The sequence below is a fragment of the Nicotiana sylvestris genome, chromosome 9 (genome assembly GCF_000393655.2).
Source record: "Nicotiana sylvestris chromosome 9, ASM39365v2, whole genome shotgun sequence".
Classification (NCBI taxonomy): domain Eukaryota; kingdom Viridiplantae; phylum Streptophyta; class Magnoliopsida; order Solanales; family Solanaceae; genus Nicotiana; species Nicotiana sylvestris.
The window spans coordinates 134288231-134305480 of NC_091065.1; the positions used below are offsets into that span (position 1 = coordinate 134288231).

Below are 17250 nucleotides of genomic sequence, written 5' to 3' on the forward strand. Positions count from 1 at the left end.
AGATAGCAGGTAACCGGTAAAATTAATTGAGGTGCACGCGAGAAGGCCCTGACACCAAAAAGAGTCGGATTCAGGAATTCTTGTCATTATTCTGATTCCACTAAATGCATGCCGGATAGCTTTTGTTGAATTAATGGGATGTCAGCTAGATTTTAACAGAAATCGAAGTTTATTGTTCACAGAATTCGAAGTTTATTGTTCCTTTGACTTTGGTTTCTTTCTACTTTTCCCGTTTGCTTCCTTCGAGTTTGATGCTTCTTGATGACTTTGTAACATTATGGCCATTTTGTACTTATAAACAATCTATAAGCTTGTTTCTCAGACATTGTATATCTAAGTTTTCTTTTCTTGAGAAGATCCTATTTGTTTGCTTTTGTAGGTCATGTTGGTAAGTTGAGTATTAAAATTCCGTGGAAAAAGCTTGGATGGGATCCTGTCATAATCAGTTTAGAGGATATATTAGTGTGTGCATCTCAGCGGGACGAGAAAGAGGTATTATGCCATAATTCATTGTTACCAAATCTTTTTGTTTATCTTAAGAAAATTCAACATCAGTAATGATGAGTAAAAAAGAAAAAAAGGGCAGCCCGATGCACTAAGCTTCTGCTATGTGCGGGGAACATCGAGTATTCAATAATTATCAAAAAATAAAATTGAACCAGAAGATAGAATCAAGCTGGCTCGGAAGATCGACATGTAATTGGTTCGATTTGGTTTAGTATGAACTATAGAACGAACCAAACCAACATGACAATAGTGTGTGTGTGTGTGTATATATATATATATATATATATATATATATATATATATATATATATATTAAAAATTTATGTAATTTTTTCTTAAAAAGCTGTCTAGATGTATTCATAATCTTTACTCAGGATAACAACCAAAAAGTTCCCCTAAAGATTAGCCCCTCCGATTGCCCACGGGGTAACAACCTCTGATGCCTCATACCATTCTGACAGGATGGGGCTTGCTCATCGACATACTTTATTATGAGGTTGTAGAATTGCGACAACCTTAGACTGAATCTACATAAACAACCTAAAGGCATGGTCTAATATGAAAGTAGAATAATGATTAATATAATTATATAAAAAGGCTACGAAAAAGGCGAAGCTAGCTGTTACGACGGCAAAGACCAGAACATTTGAACGCCTGTATGCAGAACTTGGGGGCAAAGGCAGTGACAAAAGATTGTTCAAGTTAGCCAAGGTTCGAGAGAGAAGGCTCGGGACCTAGACCAAGTGAGTTGCATCAAAGACGAGGATGGCATTGTACTGGTGGAAGAGGCATGCATTAGGTCTATGTGGCAGTCATACTTCAACAAACTCTTGAACGAGGATAAAGATAGGAACATTGTGCTTGGCGAGTTGGAAAAATCAGAGAAACAACGAGATTTTAGGTTTTGTAGGCATTTAAGGTTGAGAAGGTAATGCGAAAGATGAGTAGAGGCAAGGCGACTGGGCCAGACGAGATCCCGGTAGAATTTTGGAAGGCCGTGGAATGGGTAGGCTTGGAGTGGCTTACTGGATTGTTCAAAGTCTTAAAGGCCCCTTCTTGTTCTTTTTCCCATATAAAACCCTTATCTTTTTTAATCACCTCAATCAAATGATCAGTCGTTGTGTTAAATCCCTTCACAAATCTCCTGTCAAAACTTGCTAAACTCAGAAAGCTCCTAACCTCTTAAACATTCTTAGGGGTTGACCAATTTATTATAACCTTCACCTTAGTTAGCTTCTATGCCTATCCCACTTACTACAAACCTTAACACAACCCTTGAAAGCCTTAGTACTTCATTCTCATCTTGAAAGAATTTAAAGCCCCTAAATCTGCATCCTTCCCTCCGATGCATTAAAAGGGATAGGATTCATATAGACAATCATTTATTAACATAAATTGATAAGCTTGGCGCAAAAGCCGAAAAAGAAATAATAGTAACTTTGTCTGGGGCATCTAACATTTAATCGTCGGGTCATGCTAATTCCATACTGAGAAGCATGTGCCCATCACTCCAACAATGGCATCGAAGATGACCTACAATAATTAGATCTCTTCAAATCTGCTTGAATTAGGATCTACAGATCAATTTATATAGAATGTCCATAAAATTGGGAGTTGAATTAGTTAATAGAATGTACCAACTTCTGTATCTCAAAGTTAATAACTAATGGAAGAGATAAGTTGGTAAAGAAAGAAACTGTAACAATACCTTCTGCATATATCTTGTTGTAGTGTTCTGATAGTGCTGATTATTGCTGAGTATTTGTGAAAGTGAAATCTTGGAGCTCCAAGTGCATAACACTTATTCTATTGGTAAGCTCCTATGGAGGCTGTTGAGTTGTCCCACATCGGTCCTTGCTCTCCTTATATGGTCTTGGGCAATCCTCACCTCATTAGCTAGCTTTTGGGGTTGTTAGGTCCAAGGTCTTCAATGAGAAAATTATCATTGATGACTCAAGATTGATTTGTGTTATCTTCTCAGTGGTAAGTGTTGTGCAAAAACCAACTCTACCATCTTGTTTAGAAAAGTACGACGACAAAACCCTAGTGAATTGCTATGATAGAAAGTCGCGCGCCTCCACGTGCTGCCAGATTCTCACATGGTATCAGAGCCAGACCTATCCCAATTATTATTACCGATGTTGGGTCCCCATTTATGTTATCCACGCTCCAATTTGCATGCTTGGGCGTGGGGGGGGGGTGTTGAGTTGTCCCACATCGGTTCTTGGTCTCCTTATATGGTCTTGGGCAATCCTCACCTCATAAGCTAGCTTTAGGGGTTGAGTTAGGCCTAATGTCCATTTATCAAAGGCTATTTGTTCAGGGGGCTGCTTTTGACGTTATTCTGATTGGGAATAACTTTCATACAGGAAAGAAGTCTATGTCAATTGGTTTGTCGTGATTGGAGGCTGATTGTTGAGAATAACCTCTTATTGCGTTGTGATCTAACACATGATTTGTTGCAGTTCTGACATTGACCGTCTTTAGTTACTCATTAGCTATATTGGTGAAATATATATTTTTTAGCTAATGTTTTTGAGAGTTTTTGTTGTGCTTGAAGGCTGATTGTTGAGGAATCACCTCATTGCATTGTGATTAGATAGGGGATTTGTTGTATTGACCGACACCAATTGGTTAATATCATACATAGTTCAGCTCACATTTGTGCAAAAAATTGCTTGAAGAACAATGGCATCTGATTTCCACCTACTTATTTTGGTGCTTTTGATGGAAATGAATCTCACAGCCTTTTAAAGGAATTTAACTCTCATTTGCAGTCCATATTTTGCATGCTTTGTTCTGGTGGGGTAGAAATCTAGACCAGATCAGGAGAAGATATCATTGTACGATGTTGGAGCCTCTTGATACGGTTTTTGTTAGCTATTAATGAAAGATGGCGTGCTTTCATCTTAGGCCTCTTTATCCCTAAGCCGGCGTATATTAAACTATTTCCATGGAATTGTCTAGAGATTTCAGAAAATTCTGACAAAGCTAGCTTTATAAGTGAGATGATATGTGTATTAGTGTGCTAATATTCATATATTGTTGTTAGATTTACACGCTTTTACAGATATGTTATTTTTCTCATTTGACTGAGAACATGCTTTATGGAAGGCCGATAAACTTGATACTCTTTCCACTTCAATTTATGTGAACTAGTTTGGCTCGATATGGAGTTTATGAAATAAGGAAGACATTTGAAGTTTGTGGAGGTAAAACATTAAAGGGTAAAAGCTTTGTATGGCTTTCAATTTGTGTCTATAAAAACTTCTCATTAAGGGTAAAATGTGCAAAGAGGAAAATTTAAAGTTAAATTGTTTGCAGATATAGAAAGATGTCTTTTTTTTAAATGGATTAATAAGGAAAGTGTGTCACATAAATGAAAATGGAAGGAGTATTTTATTAATTTTGATTGCTTGAATAAATTGATAATTATTCACTCTATCTTAATCAGCCAACACGAAAGTAGTTGAGATAATTTCTTGGAGGTGCACTTTCTTTTGTTTAACCATCTTGCTAAAATAGCCTGACATATACATAAATATGCATGTACATGAAAAGTTACAACTTTAGTTCCCTATCTCTCTTCTCTTTTTTTTTTCTGAAAGTATTGATGCAATTTTCTGCTCATGCTTATGACAGTGGAGGATGGATGAAGTAGAAAGAAGAGAATTCGCTGGGAAAAAGGCCAAACTTGCTGCTGCAGAACTTGCAAAATTATCAAGACGAGTATGTGGTGAGTTCTTTACATCTTATATTTGAAAGACTTTGACTGATTACTTTCGTTGAAATGTATATCGAAGCAAAGAGACTTTTGAGACTAGAATATTCTGACAGTGCCATTCTACTGGAATGTATAAACATAAAAGAGAAGAGGTCTTGATTAACTGTTGGTAAGTTCACAAGGAAAAACTCCACAATAATGCAATAACTAAAACCGTTCGACTAGAATGTATAAACATAAAAGAGAAGAGGTCTCGATCAACTGTTGGTAAGTTATTCACAAGGAAAAACTCCACAATCATACAATAACTAAAACCGTTCGACCACATTGCTCATGGTATGATATGTACGAAGTGATGAAAATGGTCAGCATGACTACTTATTATCTAGATTTAAGAATTGAAATTCTCTACATTGACGAGAAAGGCATTTGAATCAATTTCTTTTCACTTTTTTAAATGGAGGATCTAAAAGAATTGATCTTTCTTTTCATTATCTCCGAACAACTAACTGAAATAAGTTTTTTTTTCACGTAAAAGAATGAGAGGAGAACAATTAAAAAGAGTTGAGCTCTCATTGACTCCACATTCAAGTGATCAAGTCCTTGCTTCTCGGGTCCGTAGCATTAGCAGGAGCTACTGGCCATTTTATCTCCATGATCATTAATATCATGTCCTCTCTTAGGCTCAACAACTTCATAACTATCATAGTAGCCATCAAGATTATCACAATCACCAATTTCATCAATCATCGTAGGCATCACTAAGAGCAGTATGAATGAGATTGTGGAGTATTACTTTCCTGCACCTTTCCATGGTGTGATCCATTTCTCAACTTTCTACTAGTTTTCCTCCTCAAGTATGATTCATTAGGATGAGCAAACAAGTCATAAGTTGATATTTTTTTCTCCTCCACAAAGATCTACTACTATGTATGACATATTTTACAATTCCACTCATTACTTTTCTTGAACCTGCAAAAAGCAATTTGGAACAAAAAAAAGTAGATCAGTGGATAAAAGGACCTCACAAGCACTCTCTTTACTTGTATCACTCAAATTGTAGTACTCAACCCTCGTGTATACTTTGTATCAAGGATTTTTACATGTCACACACTCATGCCTTCTACGAATCAAGGGATGGTCCTTAGTCTTTTCCAGGAACCAACAACTCAAATGCTCAAAGCACGTTCGAAGTATTGGGTCCAGAATGGAGTTTAGGTTAAAAGAACAAAAAGGACAATAAAACTATTGCCTCTGTCGCAATTTTAGTGGCATACTTTCCTTCTGCCATGTGAAGCGGAACCTTGGCGCAGTTGGTAAAGTTGTTGTATTGTCACCGGGAGGTCAGGGGTTCGAGCCATGGAAACAGCCTCTTGCACAAATGTAGGGTAAGGCTGTGTACAATAGATGTTGTGGTCAGGCCCTTTTCCGGACCCCGCGCATAGCCGGAGCTTAGTGCACTGGATTGCCCTTAACCTTCCTTCTTACATTTTCCCCAAAAGGATGTCATGCTTCCTTTTTTTGAAATAAATTAACTTTAAACTTTTCATTTTATCCTTGATGATAAGAATTATAGCCACTCAAATGTCTATGCCTTTTTTTAGGCCACAAATTTCAAAAGTCATTTTTTTTAAACCCTTGCCCGTTCAAACACCGCCACATAAATTCAGATGGAGCATGTAATCTGGGTAGGTAGGTAACATACAATTAGTCAATAAAAAGAGAAGGTAAAAGGCGCACAAGGAATAGACTTAAATAAGTATGAACGAATACTTATTGTATCTAGCAAGAAGTATAAGATCCATTGTTTGGAATTGATTAAAAAAGCTATAACATTCAGAAACAATCCCAAACTAATTCTAACTCAAAAACACACACAAAATCAACTTGCGGTTGCAGGGTAAAAGAAAAATACATTTGCATTTATTAGTGATGCATTCATACCCCAAGTAGACTTTTGAAATTTGAGGACTTAGGATAAATATGCTTTTGCATCATACATAGATTCAGTCACATTTAATATAAAATTTGCAGAAAAAACTTTTCCTCAAAATATTTTCTGCATTATTCTTCAACCCCAAATTTGATTTTGATTACTTCCATTTAAAAACTAGGTTTACCACCACCATATTTCAACGACCAACATATGAATGAAATTCATGGTTTTTTGGGCCCTACATTGATCTTGGTTTTTCATAATAAAGAAAAAAAGACAAAGGGTGTGATATAGACAGTCCTAATGCTTAGTGGTTGCTTCCATAGCTTGAACCTATGACCTATAGGTCATACGAAGAGAACTTCACCGTTGCTCCAAGGCTCCTTCCGGTTTTTTCATAATTATGAGAAAGCACAGGAGAAAAAATATATTATTAATATTAGTTACTTAATATAACACATTATATGGCTTTTTGGTACTGTCCCTTCTTGTCTATATTTTCATTAATATGGTGCTTATGCTTTACTGAGCCGAGGGTCTATTGGAAACAACCTCTCTATCCTAACAAGGTAGGGGTAAGGTCTGCGTACACACTACCCTCCCCAGACTCTACAGTGTGGGATATTACCGGTTATGTTGTTGTTGTAGTTACTCAATATAACACAAGAGGTCCTATTTATAGCTATAGTCTACAAAGTATATATTACTCCCATTCCAATGTGGGACTACACAAAACTAACACTCCCCCTCAAGCCGGTGCATGCACATCATATGGATAGAGCTTGTTACACATGTAACTAATACCAGAACCAGTAAGAGACTTAGTAAAAATATTTGCTAGTTGATCATTCGACTTTACAAACTTTGTAACAATATCTCCTGAAAATATTTTTTCTTTGACAAAGTGACAGTCGATCTCAATGTGTTTAGGCCTCTCATGGAACACCAGATTTGACGCAATATGAAGAGCAACTTGGTTATCACACATCAGTTCTATCTTGCTGATTTCTCCAAACTTTAACTCCTTGAGCAACTACTTGACCCAAACTAACTCACACGTTGCCATAGCCATGGCCCGATATTCGGTTTCGGCGCTAGATCGAGCAACTACATTCTGTTTTTTTCTCTTCCACGAGACCAAATTACCTCCTACTAGAACATAATATCCGGACGTAGAACGTCTATTCGAAGGTAATCTTGCCCAATCAGCATCTGTGTACCCAACAATCTGCTTGTGGCCTCGATCCTCGAATAGTAATCCTTTGCCTGGAGCTGACTTTATATACCGAAGAATGCGAACAACTGCGTCTACAGTGACTATCATAGGGAGAATCCATAAATTGACTTACAACACTCACTAGAAAAAGAAATGTTCGGTCTAATCACGGTGAGGTAATTCAATTTGCCAACCAACCTCCTATATCTCGTAGGATCTCTAAGAGGCTTCCCCTGTCCAGGCAGAAGGTTAGCATTCGAATCCATAGGAGAGTCAATAGGTCTGCAACCCATCATTCCAGTCTCCTCAAGAATGTCTAAAGCATACTTCCGCTGTGAAATAACAATACCTGAGCTAGACAGAGTGACCTCAATACCTAGAAAATACTTCAATCTGCCCAAATCTTTAGTTTGGAAGTGCTGAAAGAGATGCTGCTTCAGATTAGTAATACCATCCTGATCATTGCCATTAATAACAATATCATCAACATAAACTACTAGATAAATACACAGATTAGGAGCAAAATGTCAATAAAACACAGATTGATCAGCCTCACTACGAGTCATGCTAAACTCCTGAATAATTATGTTGAACTTACCAAACCAAGCTCGAGGGGACTGTTTCAAAACCTGCACAATCTGCATACACAACCACTAAACTCCCCTTAAACAACAAAATTAGGTGGTTGCTCCATATAAATTTCCTCCTCAAGATCACTGTGGATAAAAGCATTCTTAACGTCTAATTGATAAAGAGGCCAATGACTTACAATAACCATGGACAAAAAGAGACGAACATATGCTATTTTAGACACAAAAGAGAAAGTATCACTATAATCAAGCCCAAAAATCTGAGTATATCCTTTTGCAACAAGACGAGCCTTAAGCCAATCAACCCGGCCATTCGGGCTGACTTTGATCGCATAAACCCAACGACAACCAACAATAGACTTACCTGCAGGAAGAGGAACAAGCTCCCAAGTGCCACTCGCATGTAAAGCAGACATCTCGTCAATCATAGCCTATCGCCATCCTGGATTAGATAGTGCCTCACTTGTAGACTTAGGGATAGAAATAGTGGACAAAGAAGATATAAAAGTATAATGAGGTGACAACAGATGATGATAACTTAAATCGACATAGTGGGGATTAGGATTAAGTGTGGATCGTACACCTTGCGGAGTGCAATTTGTTGACTAAGAGGAGACAAGTCCGCAGTAGGTGTAGAATCTGATGCAGGACGTGAATCACCTAGGCCTGATGTTGGATGTGGACGACGATGGTAAGTCAAGAGTGACGAAGCTGCAGAAGGTTGAACCAGATTTTGTGGAGGAAAGAGCTGTAGGTGGTGGAGGAATATGAATGGGAGATAGTGACTGAATCTCCAAAAGATGAAACTGGTAGTATTTTAAAAATATCTAAGTGATTAACTGGACCTGTGAAGTAAGATTGGGTTTCAAAGAAGGTAACATCAGCAGACATAAGGTACCGTTGTAGGTCAGGAGAATAGTATCGATACCCCTTTTGTGTTCTCAAGTAACCCAGAAATACGCACTTAAGAGCACGATGAGCTAACTTATCTGTTCCTGGAGTATGGTTGTGAACAAAACAAGTGCTTCCAAAGATACACTTGGTTCTGGATAGCTAAAGAGAGAACAAAAGGTAAGTGGGGAAACATGACAGAGAATGGAACTTGGTTCTGGATTGCTGAAGATTTTATATGATTAATAAGATAGCAAGATGTAAGAACTGCATCCCCCAAAAATGCAACAGAGCATGAGATTGTATGAGTAAGGTACGAGCAGTTTCAATAAGATGTCCATTTTTTCTTTCAGCTACCCCATAAGATATAGGTTATCGTGTATCGACTAATCGGTTATTGATCATTATCGGTTCAGTTATCGATTTACCCAATAAGATAACTCAATCTATAGTTAAGCAAAAAAGAGAAGACAATTCACTAGAGTTAAGCAAAAAAGAGAGGAATTCACATATAATTCTAAAAGATTTCAATAAACACCCAAATGCTCGTATATAAAAAGAATTAAACCCAAAAACAGTGACCCAAAAAATCAATGGATAAATACTTATCAAATTGTAGCAATTCCCACAAAATATTCTAAGGCATTAGTTGCCTCCTCCGATATGATAACAAACAAGAGTTTTTATAATTTTTATTTCACATAATACCTGCACTTCCACAAGAGTTGAAGCCCTCAAACAATCCAAGATAAACTGGATGTTGTTTGTCAAATGCCTAACCTGGAAAAAGAAACTGGTAGTAGGTATAAGTTTCACAACGTGAGCTCACAATATTAAGAAACGAAAATAAAAAATAAAAATCTTTAACAATCAAAAATCCCTATATGAAGATGAATTTTGTTATAGAAATTAAAAGCCTAATATATAAGACTAAAGATTTACACTAGAAGTAACTAGTAATGTTTATGAAGAATGAAGATGAAGCAATTGAAGACGGGAGAATGCGGCTGAGAAAGAATTGGAAAGAATGAAGTGAAGCCCTAGCATATGTATATACTTAATGGTAAAGTAGTAATTTTATTAATTCTTATTGGGTTATCGGTTAACCCATTAACAAAATTGGCAAATCGAGGTCCGACCGATAACCCAATAGTGAAAAATTCTAAACCGTTATCGAACCGTTAACCCAATAACTTGATACCGATAACCCAATAAATAATTAACGGTTTGGGTTATTGGTTTTACCCGATATATGCCCAGCCCTAATGTCCAGGACTAGCTTAGTATGTGGCTATTTCTATTATTAAAAGCTTAATTTACTGATCAAAAGGAAAGATGGTGGCATCTGAGTGTAGTATTCAGTTTGCTGCAGCAAAATAACCATAAGCTTGGTAAGTCCTCTTAGGACTAGGGGCCACTTAGATTTTTTTTAACTTTACGGTTAGATGATTGAGGACAAAACTTTGGCTACTTTCTTTTTCCTAATTTTATCTCACTGCAGAATGTCTATTATGTTCATATTTAGTGCAGTTGTTTTTGGTTTAATGTTTCATGTTAAGCTTGTATTTCCTACACTGACCTTAGTTTGTTTTCTCATAGTAAAGGTTAACACTTTGATTGTCTGTACGTTTAATTTCTATCTTCTTTTGTGGACTTCTTAAAGAATCTTTTGGTTTTTGCAGATAGTCGGGCTGGAAACTCATTTACGTCATACATTACTGCAAAGGTTGTATTATATATTTGTTGAATGCGCTGACTGGACCAGCTGGGATCTTTCTTTTTTCCAAATTTCTTTGGCTTCATTGTGATATTTAGTTGTGTACCCATTGGCTTTTATTCTTCCTCTAATACTTTTTCTTGATTTCCTTCTTCAGGTCCTTGACAACATCCAGTTGTCCATCAGAAAAGTTCATATTCTTTATCGTGACATGCTGACCTCTTCGGTATAGTTCTACCCAATTGTATTTGAGATTGTTTATTTTCCTTGTGTACTCATTTTGCTTTCTGTTCGAAGTCGTGAGCTGGGCTATTCTTTTGGTCTTTAACTTTCAGAATTTTGCAATCCTTTAGTACTAGTTTTTTCTCCGGGCTCCTCCCTTATCTTATTGTCCTTCATGTCCCTTGTTTGTCAAATGCACCTAATATCTGGGATGAAGAACATAAATTTGGCCACAAAAGGAGTTACTAGAAATAAAAGAGTTGGGAAGACACATCTATGAGTTTCTCAAGGAAAGAAGCCTTTTATGTGCTTTCAATGTGAGGTCGACTTTAATTAAGGGAGATGGTTTACAGCTTATGTTAAAGAACTAGCTAGATTTTGTAGGCAGATGTGCGATATGAATTCCAACCTTATATTTTCTTAGGGAATTCTTTTTGCATGTTATAATGTTTATTGATCCCTTTTGTCTGTTTTTAACATTGCAAAATTCCAGTTCAGAGTTATAGATCTCTTCTTTGCATGTCATTCTGCCTACTAGTTCTCTTATCTCTACAACTCTTGCCCTGAACAAATGTGGTCTTTCGAGGCTTTTAAGTAAGTCATTGAAGGAACTGAGTCATAATCGATAAATGGTGGGTTTTAAATAAGTTATTTAAAAGAAGTCATTTCTTGATGAGTTAAGTTGATTACTGCTCAATAAAAAAGAGTCAGATCCTATAGTTTCTTCTCTCCTTGCTATAGAGCTTTTGCTTTGTCAATTTCTTCTCAGTATATGACCCAAAATTGGAGGGAAGCTTTTCTCGATCCTAAACGGAAGGAAGCTATAATTAAAGAAATGAAGGCCGCGCCAAAAATGAGACTTGGGAACTTGTCACTTCACCACCAGATGAGAAGTTGGTTTGCTGCAAATGAGTCTTCACTGTGAAACACAAAGCTAGTGGCTAGATTCAAAGATTCAAAGCAAGAATTGTGGCTAAAGATCCATTCGGAATTATAAATTGGACTATCAAGAAACATTTCCTTATTGCTAAAATGAACACAATTAGAATTCTTTTGTCTTGTGCAGCTAATATTGATTAGGACTTACAATAGTTTGATGTGAAGAATGCATTTTTTCATACAGACTTAGAAGAAGAGGTGTGTATGGAAATTCTTTCTGGATTTGATACTGAACAGAATTATGGAAAGTATATAGACCGAAGAAAGCCTTATACGAATTGAAGCAAAACCCTAAAACTTGGCTTGACAGACTTTGCAAAGAAATGATATCCTTTGGACACCCACAAAGCAATGGTAATCGTACTCTCTTTATAAGACAATCAAAGCGGTAAAGTCACTCTTCTCATATTTTATATTGATGACATTGTAATTATGGGAGATGACAAAGATGAGATTATTTGCTTGAAGAAGTTGTATGCACAGAAGTTAAAGATCAAATATCTTTGAAAATTGCAGTACTTTTTGGGAATTGAGGTTGTCAGATAAAAAAATGAATCTTTATTTCTTAAAGAAAGTATATTGTAGATCAACTGAAAGAAATTGATATGACAGGTTGCAAACCAGTAGAATCAACTATTAAAAGCAATTACAAGTTACAAACAAGAGTTGAAGAGTGTTGAAAAGGAGAGATATAAGAGGTTAGATTTTTGTTTTTTGTTTTTTTGAGAAGGTAACATAGTTGTGTATTAATACTAACAACACAAAGGGTGTGTAGTCCTCCTTGTTTACAAGGAAGAAGAGAGGGAAAGGAACTCTTTATCCTTTGTCTTATAATAAGGATTCTAGCACATCAAAAATAGATTCAGGATCTTCTCCATATTCTTGCTTACACAAAAAATAAAACACCAAACATTTCATTTTCAGTTTCTGAATGTTAGTGGACTTATATTCAAAGCATGTTTGATTTTTTGCATCCCAGATTGTACCAAATGCAAGCAGGGACAATCCTTCATCTATCTTTATAACTAGAAGAGATACCCCCTCTATTCCAACAAGCTAGAACCTCAAGTGTTCTCCTCAGCATAGCCCACCTGATACCCCTCAAGTTGATGAATATCCTTCATCACTGAGTAGTCCAGTTGCAATGTCAGTTTCCATCGCCAGCACCCAATTTAGTTGTTTAAAAGGTTGAACTCCTTGTAGGCAACCAGGATAATTTAACTGAGAACTCTTCCTTGCCTATGCCATTGCCACATTATACAGTCTTTACTAGTTGAGGTCCCTTTGAACTATTCCAGCTCATTATAGAATTCTATTACTCTGTCAATCTCTCAGTCATTAAATAGTATTCCAACTTTGATTTGCCCAAGCCTCCCCAACCTTTGCTACTTGCGATTTATTTAGAGAATGTATGTCTAAAAAAAGTTAATCCAAAGATCCTTGACCTAGCCAATTGTCTTGCCAGAAAGATATCTTCATTCCATCTCCAACTCTAAATTTGCACTTGTGCACTAGTTTGGGCTACAAATTCCTGATAGATTTCCATAAGCTGACCCTATAAAGATTATTAACTGCTTTGGTTGTCCATTCTCCTTCAATCCCATATTTTTCCTTATAACATCTCTCCATAGTGACTAGCCTTTTGCTACAAATGTCAATAAGCATATCATTATCAAGCTCTGATTCTGAGCTTTCAAATTCTTGATTTCAAGACCCCCTTCCTTCTTGCAAGCTAAGTTAGATTCTCATTTAACCAGATGAATTTTTTTTATATCACTATTACCTAGCCAAAAAAAGTTTTCTTTTAAAGCATCCGTCCTTTTCATTGCATTAACAGGAATGGAAAATAAAGACATCATAAAGTAGGCATAGTATCTAGAACCGAATTAATCTATCCCCATGGATAGATACTGATTTTACCAGTTAGATAGCTTCTTCTCTTATTTTTCTAGCACCTCATTTCATATCCCCTTTGATTTATTCTTGACCCCCAAAGGCATCTACCTCTTATGAAGGCCATCTACTGTGAATCCACTAGTTTATTCACCACTTTCTCGAGTCTTTTTGTTAAAAGTTTTGAGAAGATTTTGTATACACTACCAATTAGACTGATAGGCATAAAATCTCTCAAACTCCTCTGCTCCCACCTTCTTAGGTATCAATGCCACAAAGGTAGCATTGCAACCTTTTTTTCAAAGACTCCTTGTGCATGGAAATTCTGCACAACAGCTACTACATCAGTGCGTACCACATCCCAACAATGGCTAAAGAAAGCCATAGAATATCCATCAGGTCCATCCTTGCACATGCCTTAACACTATTCCATATCTCTGTTCTTCAAATGGACTTTGCAATATTTGATTTTCCTTTGGAGTAATAATAGGACAGGTCCTAACATTAACATGTAGCCTCCACCCCTCTACTTCTATATATAGTTACTGGTAGAAAGTGAGTATTTCTCTCGTGATGTCTATAGTGTTGACCAAAGTTGGTCCTTCAACTATTAGCTAGTCAAAGTTGTTTTCTCTTCTGCGAGCATTGGCCATTTTATGAAAGAATTTTGTTTTCCTGTCATCTTGTTTCAACCAAAGAACCCTAGATCTTTGTTTCCAAACCACCTTTTCATGTTTTGCAATTTCCTAAAATTCCATAGACAAGACAACTCTTGTACATATTCTTCTTCATTCAGACTGCTTTAATTTTGTATTTCCTCCAATTCTACAAGTGGATTAAGGATACTCGCTTTCTCTAATTTCAAGTTTCCTTGAGTAGATTTACTCAATTCCTTAAGCTTCTCCTTCAAAGCTTTCAGTTTAAAGGCTAGAATAAAGTCGGGTCTTCCTTCACTGATAAAAGAATACCATCATCCTCTTATTCTATCTTCGAAACCACTAGTATATAGCTATGAATTTTAAAATTTAAAATAAGACTTAACAGGTTCCCTATTTCCATATTAGATCATCAGAGGAGTATGATCATATTGTGAGTCTGTGGAGTTTTGATTGTTTGATGTTTCTGAAACTTCATTCCAATCCACTGAAACCAAAAACTTGTCAATCTAGCTGCAATACCATGCCTATCACCTTTTCTCTAAGTGAATGTTCCTCCTGAAAGATGATGATCCACCAATTCCATGTCCCCAACAAAGTCTGAGAACTCAGTCATTGACTTGTTAGTTCTGTTGCAGTTTTTCTTTTTCAATGGGAATCTAATTGTATTGAATATCCACATACCGCCCATGGCCTAGAAAAACAAAACCCTAGCTCCAGCCACTCCTGATCAGACTTTTTCACTTTCTTTTCATTTATCTCTCCCACACTAGACCAGATATAGCTTGTTCAATCAGTTTGGTAAGTCCATGATCCCCGAAATTCTCATATGCAAGTTGTCTTTCACATTTTCCATATCTGAAGTCTTTGCTAGGAAAAATTCTCCTTTTCACCAAACATGGTCACTTCCAGGTAGAAGCCTATACAGATGCGGTTTGGGCTGGATGTACAAATGACAGAAGATTTACGTTTGGTTACTGTACACTTATAAGAGGGCAAAATTAGTTATTTGGAGAAATAAAAAACAAAGTGTATTTGCTAGACTAAGTTCCGAGGTAGAATATAGAGCTATGTCTCGGTGTGTTAGTAAACTTCTGTGGCTTCTAAAGCTATTATAGGAATTGAGATTGTCTGGAAAAGGAAAACTTTCCTTGTATTGTGATAGCAAGGCTGCAATCAGTATAGTTCATAATCCTGCTCAGCATGACCAGTGTTCTAAAAGGTGGAGGCGCGAGACACAGTTTCTTACTTAGTACGAGGCCACGCGTAAGCTCCTAGACATGGGGCGTAAGCCTCGGGACATGGGGCATAAGCCCCATGGATCTTTAAATTTTTTAATTTATAAATCAACAAAATAACTTAATAACACGAGAACTATAGAAATCATTAAATTTTTAAGAAAATTAAAAAGGATTAAAGAAACTCATAAAAAATAAAATATCTAGCATGTTTTTACAAGTATAAACAATGCAATAGTGTTTAAGTTATTCTGAGATACAAATCAACTATAATGTCTTAATTGTTGAACATTTTAAAAACTACAATTTCGTAATTTTTTTATCAAACTATACATTATACCTCCCTAAAAGTAAATAATCAATAAACTGAATCAATATTATAATTTAAAACATCACTCTTTCATGAATAAATACAAAATTGCTTTCAAATAGCAAAACAATAAAAGAATGATAATCTTGAGAGATATAAGACTGAGACATGAAAATTAATAGCAAGTGAAAATATAAACCAACTATCTATTCTTAAAATAGGTTCAATGATATTCACCTTGACGATACTCTCAATTAGTAAATCTGCAATACCATGACTCGTTATTTAAATTACTCTCAATCTTCATGCTTCTATAGATGAAAATAGAACATTTATCACTTATTTGTTGAAGAATTTTGATGGTCAACAAAACTAATTACATAATTCGACACATGATTTGCATAGGAACTATTAGGCGAGCCTTAGGCGTTGGGTGTTTGGTGTGTGTAAGCACAGTCGGGCGCTTGAGGCGTAAGCATCACAAAACTAAGCTCCACATGTGAGCCTCAGGGCGTTTTGCTAATCTTGAGTCCCAAGAAAGCCTTTTAAAATATTGAGCATGACAAAATGAAACATATTGAAATTGATCGACACTTCATCAAAGAAAAGATTACAACGGTTTCTTGACTTTGCTTCATGTGTCATAAGAGAAACAACTAGTTGTGCTTACTAAAGGTCTCAACAAACGATCCTTTCACACACTAGTTTTTAAGTTGGGGATGTGTGACATCTTTGCACAAACTTGAGGGAGAGCATTGATTGTAGGAGGAATTTTAGGCTTGATAATATGAATATTGTTTCCCGAATCAACGTAACAATTTTGATTTGATTTAATTAGACTTTATTCTCTTTCCTTAATTAGTCATAAGAACCTTGTATAAGTAGCATGTTCTTGGGATGTAAATATACACACAGAAAAACAAGTCTTTTCTTCTTCTTGAGATCTTCAGTTAGCTCATCTATAAGTTGGATAAACAAGTAGGGGCTCAAAATCGATCTCTGGTATAAACACACGATTATAGGAACTCTTTGTATCTCTTACTACTAGATTCTCATCATAGTGATGGCTCATTCATATATATATATATATATATATATATGCATTCAGTATATGAATTCCTTTCTTCTCCATTTATATATATTTATATATACTGAAATCTTTTCTATATCTTGGAACATTTGAATGCTTAATGATTCATGGAAGAATTAAATGAAACAAGAAGTGCTCGTTTCATCTAAATCTAAGATCATGTCTAATAATGTGTGGAAAATACAAATGGAGATTCAAATCAAGTAACCTTTCATGCTTTTTAGGTTAGTCTAACCGACATGTACAAGAGTAAAGCCGATTCGTCATTGCATAAGAACCCATACAAGTCAAAGGAAACGGGAGGTCAGAAAAGGGGGGAAA

The 17250-nt window shown here is 36.1% G+C and overlaps 1 long non-coding RNA gene across 1 annotated transcript; it reads left to right on the forward strand.

The window, feature by feature from the left end:
• The first annotated feature begins 420 nt into the window (after window positions 1-420).
• LOC104228469 (uncharacterized) lies at window positions 421-10770 on the forward strand. Its single transcript, XR_011402338.1, has 4 exons — window positions 421-492; window positions 4150-4243; window positions 10547-10590; window positions 10739-10770. It is a non-coding gene; the product is annotated as an uncharacterized lncRNA (long non-coding RNA).
• Window positions 10771-17250: the final 6480 nt, after the last annotated feature.